At 45.7% G+C, this 13,141-nt stretch overlaps 1 protein-coding gene across 1 annotated transcript in view; it reads left to right on the plus strand.

The window, feature by feature from the left end:
* Nucleotides 1-13,141, plus strand: part of LOC119970911 (adhesion G-protein coupled receptor G6-like) — a 319,332-nt gene that overhangs the window by 74,358 nt on the left and 231,833 nt on the right. The gene's annotated exons all lie outside the window — the stretch shown is intronic.

Below are 13,141 nucleotides of genomic sequence, written 5' to 3' on the forward strand. Positions count from 1 at the left end.
AGAGGGAAAATTGACCGTGGATATCTAAGGAAATAAGGGAGAGTATCAAATTGAAGGAAAAAGCATATAAAGTGGCAAAGATTGCTGGGAGATTAGAGGACTGGGAAATCTTTAGGGGGCAACAGAAAGCTACTAAAAAAAGCTATAAAGAAGAGTAAGATAGAGTATGAGAGTAAACTTGCTCAGAATATAAAAACAGACAGTAAAAGTTTTTACAAATATATAAGACAAAAAAGAGTGGCTAAGGTAAATATTGGTCCTTCAGAGGATGAGAAGGGAGTTTTAATAATGGGAAATGAGGAAATGGCTGAGGAACTGAACAGGTTTTTTGGGTCGGTCTTCACAGTGGAAGACACAAATAACATGCCAGCGACTGATAGAAATGAGGCTATGACAGGTGAGGACCTTGAGAGGATTGTTATCACTAAGGAGGCAGCACGGTAGCATAGTGGTTAGCATCAATGCTTCACAGCTCCAGGGTCCCAGGTTCGGTTCCCGGCTGAGTCACTGTCTGTGCGGAGTCTGCACGTCCTCCCCGTGTGTGCGTGGGTTTCCTCCGGGTGCTCCGGTTTCCTCCCACAGTCCAAAGATGTGCGGGTTAGGTGGATTGGCCATGCTAAATTGCCCGTAGTGTCCTAAAAAGTAAGGTTAAGGGGGAGTTGTTGGGTTACGGGTATAGGGTGGATAAGTGAGTTTGAGTAGGGTGATCATTGCTCGGCACAACATCGAGGGCCGAAGGGCCTGTTCTGTGCTGTACTGTTCTAAATTTCTAAAGGAGGGAGTGATGGGCAAGCTAATGGGGCTAAAGATGGACAAGTCTCCTGGCCCTGATGGAATGCATCCCAGAGTGCTAAAAGAGATGGCTAGGGAAATTGCAGATGCACTAGTGATAATTTACCGAAATTCACTAGACTCTGGGGTGGTCCCGGTGGATTGGAAATTAGCAAACGTGACGCCACTGTTTAAAAAAGGAGGTAGGCAGAAATTATAGGCCAGTGAGCTTAACTTCGGTAGTAGGGAAGATGCTGGAATCTATCATCAAGGAAGAAATTGTGAGGCATCTGGATAGAAATTGTCCCATTGGGCAGACGCAGCATGGGTTCGTAAAGGGAAGGTCATGCCTAACTAATTTGGTGGAATTTTTTGAGGACATTACCAGTGCAGTAGATAACGGGGAGCCGATGGATGTGGTATATCTGGATTTCCAGAAAGCCTTTGACAAGGTGCCTCACAAAAGGTTGCTGCATAAGATAAAAATGCATGGCATTAAGGGTAAAGTAGTAGCATGGATAGAGGATTGGTTAATTAATAGAAAGCAAAGAGTTGGGATTAATGGGTGTTTCTCTGGTTGGCAATCAGTAGCTAGTGGTGTCCCTCAGGGATCCTGGTTGGGCCCACAATTGTTCACAATTTACATAGATGATTTGGAGTTGGGGACCAAGGGCAATGTGTCCAAGTTTGCAGATGACACTAAGATGAGTGGTAAAGCGAAAAGTGCAGAGGATACTGGAAGTCTGCAGAGGGATTTGGATAGGTTAAGTGAATGGGCTAGGGTCTGGCAGATGGAATACAATGTTGAAAAATGTGAGGTTATGCATTTTGGTAGGAATAACAGCAAACGGGATTATTATTTAAACGATAAAATATTAAAGCATGCCGCTGTTCAGAGAGACTTGTGTGTGCTAGTGCATGAGTCACAGAAGGTCGGTTTACAAGTGCAACAGGTGATTAAAAGGCAAATGGAATTTTGTCCTTCATTGCTAGAGGGATGGAGTTTAAGACTAGGGAGGTTATGTTGCAATTGTATAAGGTGTTAGTGCGGCCACACCTGGAGTATTGTGTTCAGTTTTAGAACATAGAACATAGAACAGTACAGCACAGAACAGGCCCTTCGGCCCTCGATGTTGTGCCGAGCAATGATCACCCCACTCAAACCCACGTATCCACCCTATACCCGTAACCCAACAACCCCCCCCCCCCCCCCCCCCTTAACCTTACTTTTAAGGACACTACGGGCAATTTAGCATGGCCAATCCACCTAACCCGCACATCTTTGGACTGTGGGAGGAAACCGGAGCACCCGGAGGAAACCCACGCACACACGGGCAGGACGTGCAGACTCCACACAGACAGTGACCCAGCCGGGAACCGAACCTGGGACCCTGGAGCTGTGAAGCATTTATGCTAACCACCATGCCACCATGCTACCGTGCTGCCCATAGCATTTTGGTCTCCTTACTTGAGAAAGGACGTACTGGCGCTGGAGGGTGTGCAGAGGAGATTCACTAGGTTAATCCCAGAGCTGAAGGGGTTGGATTATGAGGAGAGGTTGAGTAGACTGGGACTGTACTCGTTGGAATTTAGAAGGATGAGGGGAGATCTTATAGAAACATTTAAAATTATGAAGGGAATAGATAGGATAGATGCGGGCAGGTTGTTTCCACTGGCGGGTGACAGCAGAACTAGGGGACATAGCCTCAAAATAAGGGGAAGTAGATTTAGGACTGAGTTTAGGAGGAACTTCTTCACCCAAAGGGTTGTGAATCTATGGAATTCCTTGCCCAGTGAAGCAGCTGAGGCTCCTTCATTACATGTTTTTAAGGTAAAGATAGATAGTTTTTTGAAGAATAAAGGGATTAAGGGTTATGGTGTTCGGGCCGGAAAGTGGAGCTGAGTCCACAAAAGATCAGCCATGATCTAATTGAATGGCGGAGCAGGCTCGAGGGGCCAGATGGCCTACTCCTGCTCCTAGTTCTTATGTTCTTATGTTCTTATGTTCTTCTTATTTGTCCATGAGTATTCTAAAACTTACAGAATTGTGATCGCTATTCCCAAAGTAATCACCGACTGAAACATCAACCACCTGGCCGGGATCATTCCCCAATACCAGATCCAGTATGGCCCTTTCCAGAGTTGGACTATTTATATACTGCTCTAAAAAAACTCTCCTGGATGCTCCTTACAAACTCTGCTCCATCTACGCCTCCAACACTACATGAATCCCATTCAATGTTGGGGAAGTTAAAATCTTCCATCACAACCACCCTATTGCTCCTACATTTTTCTATAATATGTCTGCATATTTGTACCTCTACTTCATGCTCACTTTTGGGAGGCCTGTAGTAAAGTCCCAACAATGTTACTGTACCCTTCCTATTTCTCAGCTCCACCCATATTGCCTCAGTGCCCGAATCCTCCATCGTGCCCTCCTTAATCACAGCTGTGATAACATCTCTGACGAGTAATGCAACTCCTCCACCCCTTCTACCTCCCTCTCTATCCCTCCTGAAGCATCTATACCCTTGGATATTCAGTTGCAAGTCCAGCCCTTCCCTCAGCCAAGTCTCAGTAATACCAATAACATCATATTCCCAGGTACTGATCCAAGCCCTAAGTTCATCTGCCTTACCTGCTAAACTTCTCGCATTAAAACAAATGCACCTCAGACCACCTGTCCTTTTGCGTTCATCATCTCTTCCCTGTCTACTCTTCCCCTTTGTCACATTGAGTTTATTGTCTCGTACCTTACTGGCTTTAGTTGCTGCTTCTTTACTGACCTCTAACTTCCTAATTGGGTTCCTATCCCCCTGCCACATTAGTTTAAAACCTCCCCAACAGTGTTAGCAAAAGCACCCCCTAGGACATTGGTTCCAGTGCTGCCCAGGTGTAGACCATCCGGTTTGTAATGGTCCCACCGCCCCCAGAACCAGTTCCAATGTCCCTAAAATCTGAACCCCTCCCTCCTGCACCATCTCGCAAGCCACGTATTCATTCTGACTATTCTTGAATTTCTACTCTGACTGTCCCGTGGCACTGGTAGCAATCCTGAGATTACTACCTTTGAGGTCCTACTTTTTAACTTATCTCCTAACTCCCTAAATTGTGATTGTAGGACCTCATCCCTTTTTTTACCTATATCGTTGGTGCCTATATGCACCACGACAGCTGTTCACCTTCAGTATGCCCTGCAGCCGATCGGATGGATTCTTCTGCCGCAAACGCCATGGGCGACAATGGAGAAATCCATTGACCACTGGCGGGATTCTCTGCTCGTCGGGAGATGCGGCCGGTGACCTCCACCAAATAACTATGTTTCTCTCTTCACAGATGCTGCCAGACCTTCTAAGTCTTTCATACACCATTAGATGTTAACTAAACTGGTTTATTGCTCTAATACAGAATTGCCCTTTTTTAGTTCAAGGACATTTTAAAAAATTTATTTATGGACCGATTGCATTGCAGGATGAACCAGTATTTGTTGCTCATCGCAATTTATCCTTGAGTGGTAGGTTGCCTTCTTGAACTGCTGCAGTTCATGTGATGCAGTTACATCCACTGTACTGAGCAGTTTGATAAAGCTGAATGTCTTGCTTGGCCATGTCAAAGAACATAAGAACTAGGAGCAGGAGTAGGCCATCTGGCCCCTCGAGCCTGTTCCGCCATTCAATGAGATCATGGCTGATCTTTTGTGGACACAGCTCCACTTTCCGGCCCGAACACCATAACCCTTAATCCCTTTATTCTTCAAAAAACTATCTATCTTTACCTTAAAAACATTTAATGAAGGAGCCTCAACTGCTTCACTGGGCAAGGAATTCCATAGATTCACAACCCTTTGGGTAAAGAAGTTCCTCCTAAACTCAGTCCTAAATCTACTTCCCCTTATATTGAGGCTATGTCCCCTAGTTCTGCTTTCACCCGCCAGTGGAAATAACCTGCCCGCATCTATCCTATCTATTCCCTTCATAATTTTAAATGTTTCTATAAGATCCCCCCTCATCCTTCTAAATTCCAACGAGTACAGTCCCAGTCCACTCAACCTCTCCCCATAATCCAACCCCTTCAGCTCTGGGATTAACCTAGTGAATCTCCTCTGCACACCCTCCAGTGCCAGTACGTCCTTTCTCAAGTAAGGAGACCAAACTGAACACAATACTCCAGGTGTGGCCTCACTAACCTTATACAATTGCAACATAACCTCCCTAGTCTTAAACTCCATCCCTCTAGCAATGAAGGACAACATTCCATTTGCCTTCTTAATCACCTGTTGCACCTGTAAACCAACTTCTGTGACTCATGCACTAGCACACCCAGGTCTCTCTGCACAGCGGCATGCTTTAATATTTTATCGTTTAAATAATAATCCCGTTTGCTGTTATTCCTACCAAATGGATAACCTCACATTTGTCAACATTGTGTTCCATCTGCCAGACCCGAGCCCATTCACTTAACCTATCCAAATCCCTCTGCAGACTTCCAGTATCCTCTGCACTTTTCTCTTTGCCACTCATCTTAGTGTCATATGCAAACTTGGACACATTGCCCTTGGTCCCCAACTCCAAATCATCTATGTAAATTGTGAACAATTGTGGGCCCAACACGGATCCCTGAGGGACACCACTAGCTACTGATTGCGAACCAGAGAAACACCCATTTATCCCAATTCTTTGCTTTCTATTAATTAACCAATCCTCTATCCATGCTACTACTTTACCCTTAATGCCATGCATCTTTATCATATGCAGCAACCTTTTGTGTGGCACCTTGTCAAAGGCTTTCTGGAAATCCAGATATACCACGTCCATTGGCTCCCCGTTATCTACTGCACTGGTAATGTCCTCAAAAAATTCCACTAAATTAGTTAGGCATGTTGCTCGTTCTGGGTGAGTGCACTTTACACTCAATTGGTTCTGTTTATTACTTAGTTCTAGATTGGCCAGGTATCGTTATGATACCGCCACAAGGCTCAAGTTCAAGTTCAAATCAATAACTCAACAGCAGTTAGTAAGTTCAAAACAAAACACGTTTATTATAACACAGATATTTACTACTCATGTATATAATACTACGACTAAACTAATCCTATCACTAATAGGCCAAATACTTATCTGGATAAGGGAACTGCCGGATCAGGGAAAAATGGTCTCTTGCTCTGCACTGGGTCCGCAGGTTTCCAGTAGGTGTGGACTAAAGGGGTCAGGAGTGTCTACTCTTGTAGCGTGCGTTGTATGACACTCACTTGATGGAGGTTGCTGACCAGGCCTCTCCTTCTCTCGTTCAAGGTGTTCTGCTGCGAGGGCCGGCTGGTCAAGGAGGGCGCTGGGAGGCTGGTCAAGGAGGGCTGGTCAGAGAGAGAATCAGTCCTGGGACCTGACTTTATAGGTCCCAGGGGTTTCGCTCCCTTCTGGGCTGTCCCTCTATTCACTTCCCAGTCGATTGATTTGAATTTCCCCAATAACGGGGCCGTTCCTCGATCACCGGGCGGTTCCTTACACCTTATTGGTGTCCTTTGTCTCAGACTCTGCTGGCGTCGGAGTGTCTGACCTTCCATAGAATGTTTCAATTACAGTTAACTGTTGTGTCCATTGTGCCTGGGAATCACCGTGAATCGCTCACTTAATATGCGCAGCTCGTTAGTTACAATTCTGTCGGGTTTCTGTGGCAGCTAGAATACAGGGGATTCTGCAGACTGCATGTTTCTTTGTCAATGTCCATTTTACCCTGCAATCTTTGCGTTCTTCCATTTTGTGTGAGGAAGTGGCCAACCCAGGTGGCTACAGACACGACCTGCCCTTTATGAACCCATGCTGTGTCTGCCCAATGGGACAATTTCTATCCAGATGCCTCGCTATTTCTTCCTTCATGATAAGATTCCACCATCTTCCCTACTACCGAAGTTAAGCTCACTGGCCTATAATTTCCTGCTCTCTGCCTACCTCCTTTTTTAAACAGTGGTGTCAAGTTTCCTCATTTCCAATCCACCGGGACCACCCCAGAGTCTAGTGAATTTTGGTAAATCATCATTAGTGCATCTGCAATTTCCCTAGCCATCTCTTTTAGCACTCTGGGATGCATTCCATCAGGGCCAGGAGACTTGTCTACCTTTAGCCCCATTAGCTTGCCCATCACTACCTCCTTAGTGATAACAATCCTCTCAAGGTCCCTCACCTGTCATAGCCCCATTTCTATCAGTCGCTGGCATGTTATTTGTGTCTTCCACTGTGAAGACCAACCCAAAAAACCTGTACAGTTCCTCAGCCATTTCCTCATCTCCCATTATTAAAACTCCCTTCTCATCCTCTAAAGGACCAATATTTACCTAAGCCACTCTTTTTGTTTTATATATTTGTAAAAACTTTTACTGTCTGTTTTTATATTCTGAGCAAGTTTACTCTCATACTCTATCTTACTCTTCTTTATAGCTTTTTTAGTAGGTTTCTGTTGCCCCCTAAAGATTTCCCAGTCCTCTAGTCTCCCACCAATCTTTGCCACTTTATATGCTTTTTCCTTCAATTTGATACTCTCCCTTATTTCCTTAGATATCCATGGTTGATTTTCCCTCTTTCTACCGTCTTTCCTTTTTGTTGGTATAAACCTTTGCTGAGCACTGTGAAAAATCGCTTGGAAGGTTCTCCACTGTTCCTCAACTGTTCCACCTTTGCTCCCAGTCTACCTTAGCTAGTTCTTCTCTCATCCCATTGTAATCCCCTTTGTTTAAGCACAAAACACTAGTATTTGATTTTACTTTCTCACCCTCCATCTGTATTTTAAATTCCACCATATTGTGATCGCTCCTTCCGAGAGGATCCCTAACTATGAGATCATGAATCAATCCTGTCTCATTACACAGGACAAGATCTAGGACCGCTTGTTCCCTCGTAGTTTTTTTTCATAGAATTTACAGTGCAGAAGGAGGCCATTCGGCCCATCGAGTCTGCACCGGCTCCTAGAAAGAGCACCCTACCCAAGGTTAACACCTCCACCCTATCCCCATAACCCAGTAATCCAGTAACCCCATCCAACACTAAGGGCAATTTTGGACACTAAGGGCAATTTATCATGGCCAATCCACCTAACCTGCACATCTTTGGACTGTGGGAGGAAACCGGAGCACCCGGAGGAAACCCACGCACACACGGGGAGGATGTGCAGACTCCGCACAGACTGTGACCCAAGCCGGAATCGAACCTGGGACCCTGGAGCTGTGAAGCGATTGTGCTATCCACAATGCTACCGTGCTGCCCATTAGATATTCCATTACATACTGTTCTAGGAAACTATCGCGGATACATTCTAGAAACTCCTTCTCAAGGTTGCCTTGACCGACCTGGTTAAACCAATCGACATGTAGATTAAAATCCCCCATGATAACTGCTGTACCATTTCTACATGCATCAGTTATTTCTTTGTTTATTGCCTGCCCCGCCATAACGTTACTATTTGGTGGCCGGTAGACTACTCCTATCAGTGACTTTTTCGCCTTACTATTTCTGATTTCCACCCAAATGGATTCGACCTTATCCTCCATAGCACCGATGTCATCCCTTACTATTGCCCGGATGTCATCCTTAAATAACAGAGCAACACCACCTCCCTTACCATCCACTCTGTCCTTCCGAATTGTTTGATACCCTCGGATAGTTAACTCCCAGTCGTGACCATCCTTTAAACATTTGAGAATCAACCACATTGCTGTGGGTCTGGAGTCACATGTTGGCCAGACCAGGTGAGGACAAGAGATTTCCTTCCCTAAAGGTCATTGGTGAAACATATGAGGTTTTAGGACAATTGACATAGTCATCATTAGACTTTTAATTCCAGATTTGTATTGAATTCAAATTTCATCTTCTGCCCTGGTGGGATTCGAACCGGGGACCCAAGAACCCTGTGTGGTGATATGCATCACTGTAAATACACAAGTGGTTAATGTAAATACATGTAGACTAGATAGACACCAGAGGGAGCACCAGAGACATGACACACAGACACTCAACCAATAGGTCAGTAAGATAGGACACGACCAAAGGGCACTCACGATACACACAGTGGTGACACGACCACGCAGCACACATGCTCAGCTTCTTTCCAGTGGAGACTTTCAGTGAGTACACAGGGTTGATTTGAAACACATCACACGCACCACGTGGATTGTAGCAGACTGGTTAGTTAGTCTGAGTAGCTATAGCAGGATTAACAGGAGAGTCGAATCCAAGTAGGAGAATTGTTCACAGTTTAATAAATGTGTTAAAGCTATCTCCAAGTCTGTACCTTCCTTAGTCAGAGTGCACATCAAGGAAGCAGTTTATGTTACGTCAAGAGCATAACAAAACATGGTATCCAGAAGTGACCGTTTAAATCCATATAGTTACAACTCAGCAAACAGTGACAACCAGCAACAACAGCTAGGAAAGATGATGTTCAAGATTCCGATTCCGTAGCAGCTCAGGTACCAAGGCAATCTCAGTGAAAACTGGCATTGGTTCAGGCAGAGATTCGAGATCTACCTGGTAGCGTCCGACCTAGATGGTGTGGCGGATGCAGAAAAAAATAAAGCTTCTACTTACCACCGCGGGTCCAGAAGCAGCTGAAATCTTCCAGACCTTCAAATACTCAAAGGGGCAAAACAAGAATGACTTCCAGGCAGTCCTGGACAAATTCCAAGAATTCTGTGCGGAACATACAAGAAAAAACAGTAAAAGAGGCGCCAAAACTCACCACGAGGCGAAGGTAGGCTTTCCATTGAAGAAATCTGGAGTTTTGATTGGCGGCCATCTTGGAAAAGGAGCCGCACATGCGCAGTTGTGAAAAAGGCCCCAAGTAAAGGAACAGCGATATGCGCAAGGGCAATCGCTTCATATGACCTACGTCACACGCTTCGTTATGTCAGAAGCCCCAGACCACGCCCACTTAAAGGGGAAATGTCCCAAAATGCGAAAAAAAAGTTTTAAAGCCGTAAAACCCGATTCTTTCACCTGGAACGACAGCACAATTCCTGAAATTCGACCAGTAGCTGAAAGTTACCCCCGCAGAGCCCTGCAAGAAGCAGTTAGCACTGCCCAAAGAGATGATACAGTCCTTGAAGACTATGACTCAGACCTTGAATTCTTCTTTGGACATCGCGAGCCCAATGCCAGCTCCGACACAAAACGTGATGATATGGTCTTGGAAGACAACAACTCAGACGAAGATATCACCTTGGGAGGTGGCTACCCAGTACCAAATCCGAACCGCAACTAGACATGTCGTACATTGAAGACCCCGATGACGAGTTCTTCGGATTGGGGAATCCTCAGCCCAGCATATATGACATCCCGACTCGTGAGTGCAGGGTTATGCTGCGGCCTGGCGGCAAGCGACAGAGAGCGGTACAATCCCACAGAGAGCAGCCTGCTGCCACAGAGAGAGTGGTCCACGCACCGCGAAGAGTCCCCGACTCTATACGGAGAGTGGTCCATGCACCACGAAGGGTCCCAGCCTCCACACAGAAAGCGATGAAAGACTCCACAGCCAACTCGTGGACAAACTCCACGATAGAAGCAACGCAAGACTCAAAAGCACACTCCTGGCATGAACAAGACCATGAGGGTCTAGCAACCGCCTCTGAGCAATCAGCAGCAGATGATGCAGGTCTGCCACGCTCAAGTGAACAACAGAAAGACTATGACAGTCTGCCATGCTCAAGTGCAGAGCAAGAAGACTATGACAGTCTACCACGCTCCAGTGAACAACAAAGCAACTATGACAGTCCACATAGATTGTTTGAGCCACCAGAGGAAGACTCTGACAGTCTACCCAGCTCAAGTGAACCAAGAAGCTACTGAGGCTCTACCCACTGTATGTGCGACAAGTGATGACAGCATCCCACTTCCCATACCAGATATGCAATGTGACAGACCTCAGCTAGTGTGTACAGAGGCACTCGACAATCACAGTGAGACTACTGGTGACTCCGGTGACACCACGTTACGTCAAACCTCATTTGCTCGAGCCTCTCCACAAGCAAATGCATTTTTGAACGTTTTGACTCTGGACGTGGAGCATTGACAACGGCAGAAGATTCAAGTGAACCTGCAATGACTCCGGACGGGGAGCGGCAAGAAACCAAAGCTGATGCAGGTGAACCAGAAAGGGCTCCAGACGGGGAGCATTCACAAGCCAAAACTGACTCAGGTGAAACAGACCAGATTCCAGACGGGGAGAATCAACAAGCCAAAACTGACTCAGGTGAAACAGACCAGATTCCAGACGGGGAGAATCAACAAGCCAAAGCTGATTCAAGTATGCCGGACATGACTCCAGAAGGGGAGCGCCACGAACTCAGTGATGGCACGCTCAAGGAAACAGCAGATGCCACAAAGCACGCTGACACGAGTAACTGAGTGAAGGACTCATATTATCCACAGAGTGTGGTCCTTGAGCGCAGCAAACACGACAACAAAACCAACCAACTCAACAACAACATCAAAGACAATAACAAGAAGCATACCAGAGGCAACAACGTCGACAGCAAGCACAACAGAAACAACAACACTGGAACTACGACTGGTGCAACATGGTATGACTCTGCAAATGCGGGACACTGTTACTGCTCAGCTCAGTACAATGACATACCATGGCAGGACGATGCATCTTACCAATTCAAGTTTGCTGCACTACCAACAGGCAACATGGCTTTCAGGACAGATTGCATACATCGCGACCACAAGCATCAAAAAAAAAAAACTCCAAATCAGACAATGAAGTGATTTGACCACTTCTTGGTTCCTTACTCACAGAGACACTGACGGCGTTTACAAAGCAATGCCACCATCAACATCACCAACTCACCAACCAAACAAGAAAGACACTCGACCATAATAATTAATGGCTTTTGGACTCATGCATATGATTTGGACTTATTGTTTAATGATCACTGTTATCATAACTTGTACATAGCATCACTTATCTACCTGTTTTTGTTCAATTTTCTTTAACACTGTACAGAAAATATGTAACATGACAAAAGGGGGGGATGTGGTGATATGCATCACTGTAAATACACAAGGGGTTAATGTAAATACACGTAGACTAGATAGACACCAGAGGGAGCAACAGAGACATGACACACAGACATTCAACCAATAGGTCAGTAAGATAGCACACGACCAATGGGCATTCACAATACATACAGAGGTGACACTACCACAGGAGGGCATTACACCAACCCATATAAAAAGACACAGCACACATGCTCAGCTTCTTTCCAATGGAGACACTCAGTGAGTACACAGGGTTGATTTGAAACACATCACACCCACCACGTGGATTGTAGCAGATTGGTTAGTTAGTCAGAGTAGCTATAGCAGGATTAACAGGAGAGTCGAATCCAAGTAGGAGAATTGTTAACAGTTTAATAAATGTGTTAAAGCTATCTCCAAGTCCGAACCTTACTTTGTCAGAGTGCACATCAAGGAAGCAGCTTATGCTACGTCAAGAGCATAACAAAACACACTGGGCCTCTAGATTATTAGCCCAGTGACCACACTTCCACAGTTGTAGATAATTATTCTAAACACACTCAGTCCATTCATTAGGGGTGATTTTCAGTCACAGTACATGACGGAGAGAATGACATAGGCAGAAATGGTAGCACGGTAGCACAGGTGGATAGCAATTGGCTTCACAGCGCCAGGGTCCTCGGTTCGATTCCCAGCTTGGGTCACTGCCTGTGTGGAGTCTATACGTTCCTCCCGTGTGTGCTTGGGATTCCTCCGGGTGCTCCGGTTTCCTCCCACAGTCCAAAGACGTGCAGGTTAGGTGGATTGGCCATGATAAATTGCCCTTAGTGTCCAAACAGGTTAGATGGGGTGATTGGGTTACGGGGATAGGGTGGAAGTGAGGGCTTAAGTGAGTTGGTGCAGACTCGATGGGCCGAATGACCTCCTTCTGCACCGTATGTTCTTTGTTCTAAACTTCGGAGACATAGAACATAGAACGATACAGCGCAGTACAGGCCCTTCGGCCCTCGATGTTGCACCGACATGGAAAAAAACTAAAGGCCATCTAACCTACACTATGCCCTTATCATCCATATGCTTATCCAATAAACTTTTAAATGCCCTCAATGTTGGCGAGTTCACTACTGTTGCAGGTAGGGCATTCCACGGCCTCACCACTCTTTGCGTAAAAGACCCACCTCTTACCTTTGTCCTATATCTATTACCCCTCAATTTAAGGCTATGTCCCCTCGTGCTAGCCACCTCCATCCGCGGGGAGAAGGCCCTCGCTGTCCACCCTATCTAACCCTCTTATCATTTTGTATGCCTCTATTAAGTCACCTCTTAACCTTCTTCTCTCTAACGAAAACAACCTCAAGTCCATC

This window comes from Scyliorhinus canicula, chromosome 9, assembly GCF_902713615.1.
Source record: "Scyliorhinus canicula chromosome 9, sScyCan1.1, whole genome shotgun sequence".
Classification (NCBI taxonomy): Eukaryota; Metazoa; Chordata; class Chondrichthyes; order Carcharhiniformes; family Scyliorhinidae; genus Scyliorhinus; species Scyliorhinus canicula.